Source organism: Urocitellus parryii, chromosome 6, assembly GCF_045843805.1.
Source record: "Urocitellus parryii isolate mUroPar1 chromosome 6, mUroPar1.hap1, whole genome shotgun sequence".
NCBI lineage: Eukaryota > Metazoa > Chordata > Mammalia > Rodentia > Sciuridae > Urocitellus > Urocitellus parryii.
Window position 1 is genome coordinate 102,679,730 of NC_135536.1, and position 3,018 is coordinate 102,682,747.

General features: G+C 45.8%; 1 pseudogene; it reads right to left on the reverse strand.

Moving 5' to 3' along the window:
- Positions 1 to 1,546: 1,546 nt before the first annotated feature.
- On the reverse strand, positions 1,547 to 2,375 carry LOC113179987 (large ribosomal subunit protein mL42 pseudogene; annotated as a pseudogene).
- Positions 2,376 to 3,018: the final 643 nt, after the last annotated feature.

A 3,018-nucleotide genomic window follows, 5' to 3' on the forward strand; every position in this document is an offset into this window, starting at 1 on the left:
AAATGTTTTAATATACAATATTAGCATATTCACTTTTAAACTAACACAGCTCTAAATATTTTGATGGAGAAAGGGATCCATGAAGGCCCAAGTGACCAGGGTCCAGGAAAGTCCTAATGTGGCCCTGGGTGGGGCCATATACCTGGGAAGGCATCTGATGGACATCATGCTCCCTCGGCTGGCCTGGCTACCAAGCTGGTGAAGGCCAGGTTCCCTGGACATGTCAGTGATGGGATTCTCCTTAGAGAGCCTCATGTGAATTCTTCACTTTTTATTTCCCCTGTTAATAAAAATGTATGATGTTTACATTGTCAGAGAACAAACAGAACTATGCTTGTGTTCCATGTCTTACGAAATGGGTCTGGTGTGCTCTTGGCTGTTCCTTCATGTTCCTGGCAGTTACAGATTTGACCCCCAGTGGAATGCAGGGACAGTATATCAGGATGTCTGGGGTGAAGCGAGTGGCTCACCCCTCCGTGGCTGTCCTCTGTCTGGCAGGTTGATTTGTCTCTCTGCAATCCCTGCTTTGCCTTTCCTGCTGGTCTTCCTTCCATGCCCAGACCTGCCCCTGGGCTCTGTTTGTCTCCAGCCCCTTCATATGTCTTCTTTCTTCAGGCCACCCCTTCCCATGTGACCTCAGTCATAACAAAGTGCCTCAGACGGGGCGACTGAACAATAGAAACCTATAATCTCACACATGTGGAGGCTAAGAGACCAAGAGCAGGGCGTCCATAGAGTGTGGCTTCTTCTGAGGCTTGGAGATGGCCATGCTTCCCAGTGTCTTCACATGGTCTTCTCTGTGTGTGTGTTTGGGTCCTAATCTCCTCTTCTTATAAGAACACCACTCATGTTGGATCAGGGCCTACTCTAATCACCACCCTTTAACTTAATTACCTCCTGAAAGCAACCCTACAAGTTGAAGCTCAGTGGTAATGTGGGAGGCCCTGGGTTCCATCACCAGAACTAGGCAAAAACAAACAAACAACAACAAAAAAAAAAAACAACAAAAAACAAACCCTGTCTCCAAACAGTCACATTCTGAGGAAGTAGGCGCTAGGACTTCCAGAAATGAATCCAAAGGGGACACAATTCGGCCCACACACAAAGAGCTGGGAGGTTGCTGGCTCGGCTGATGCTAAGGGGTGAAGTGCCACTGAGCAGCGTAGCATGGACACCAGGAGAGAGGAGATGGCCTAGGGACAGCATGGGAGGTCCAGCAGCCAGCCCCCCCTGAGAGGGTTGTCTCTTGATGCTTATGAAATAGCTACCGGCACGGGGAAGGATCTAGTGCTCTTGATGTAAATGCACTTTTTTTTTTTTTTTACTTGAAGTGTGTAATAGAAACCCTCCCCTGGGCCCACTGAGCCCCCCATGCCTCTGTCCAGACTCTCCTGCCTTTTTCTTTTCTTTTTAACATATGAAAAGACATTTTATTATTATCATTTTACTATATAACATACTAGTGATTATATCAGATTGCATTTTCTCAAATGGTAAATGAGATACCTGATAACGTTTTTCTCTGATTCTCCCAAGAATTTCAATATCATCTATCTTTTGGAGAATTCAGATTCTTACCATCTCTGTGATACTGTCCATGAGGGTATCAACGATGCTTAGTAGTAAAGAACATTTTGCTAAGTTTTTCTATCATGGTTCCCTGCTCAAGGCGTTCACCTTTTTCTTCTAATCTGGTTTTTAGCACCTGATCATGTGTTTCTTCATTATTGTGCACAGGATCTGGTTGAGGGATTAGTTGTGTGTGTTCATGTGGGATATCCACAGAAGGGTGGTAGCATACTGTCGTCCTGCCATCAGATGTCAAAGCAAGCTCTACTTTGCAATTACAGTCATCTGGAAGACAAGAAAATGTAAATTTATAACAAACAACAGATACAGCTTCTTTTTGAACTGGAAATAAATGCTTCAGGAAAGTTCTCTTTGATATCACCCATTTTAATGCTGTTGCTGCCCTAGTGTTATATGATGATTAGATGATATGATGAAAGATATTCTGAAGAGCAACCACCCTTAAAATCTGCTTCTAGGAACACCAATTTTTTTTTATTCCAGGAGACCTGAGTTGCCTCAGTTTCGGTTCTGTGTTACACTGCCCTGCACCCTCCTGGCTGCAGAGTGCTCTTTTTCTGCCTGTTTCAACCAGAATATGATCTTTGTTCCAATAGTTACTCAATGGCCACAGCTCTAAATTCAAGAGGCGTTTCTGAAGAACCTTCTGGAGGATTCTTCTTGATGCACAAGCCCAGTGCGTGCTTATCCAGTGCTTGCTGAACATTCTTGGAAGGAGCTAATCTCCCATGGGTCTCCCCTGACAGCACCCGGCTTGTTCGCCCCCCACTTCTTGCCCTGCCCATCTGGCCGATCCCTGCCCGAAGAAGTCACGTTCATTCAAAAAGCTTAAGAGGACAAGTGGGGAAAGTTAATCTTTCCAAAAAGGGATTAGTGCCTGTATTCCAAAGCCAAATGCAAATTAAAAAAGTATTTTTGAAGATAAAATGCAGCTTGGCTTTGTCTGGCCTTCAGCTGCTCTCCCTCACTACTGTTCTAGGTTTCTGTGCTGAGCTAGTCAAGTAAGAAAAGCTGAAGGATCACTTCTTAATCTTACACACTTGGGCAGCCATCCCTCTGGCTCTCCCCAACACCCTGGGACCATGAGTCCATGTCCTGGGTTGGACGACAGCTGGGGAGACGAGGAGCTATCACTACTGTGTCATTGCTTGAAGGCAGGCCTCCCTGCCTGGGTCTCCACATGTGGATCTACTGGGAGGGACACAAAATCCCAGCCTGATGGCCAGTTAGACCTGGGCTACTTGCACAGAATAACCATGTTCCCTGAATGCAGAGTTTAAACTGAGCGAGACATGCTTCTGGTTGCCTTGCCTTTGCTACAAGATAAACCAGCCTTCTCTCTTGTCCTGTCTTCTTCCGGGAAGTTCCTGGAACAAAGGGGAAGACTTTCTGGAAAGCTATCAGGCCTGCCCTCCCTCAGCTTGCTGA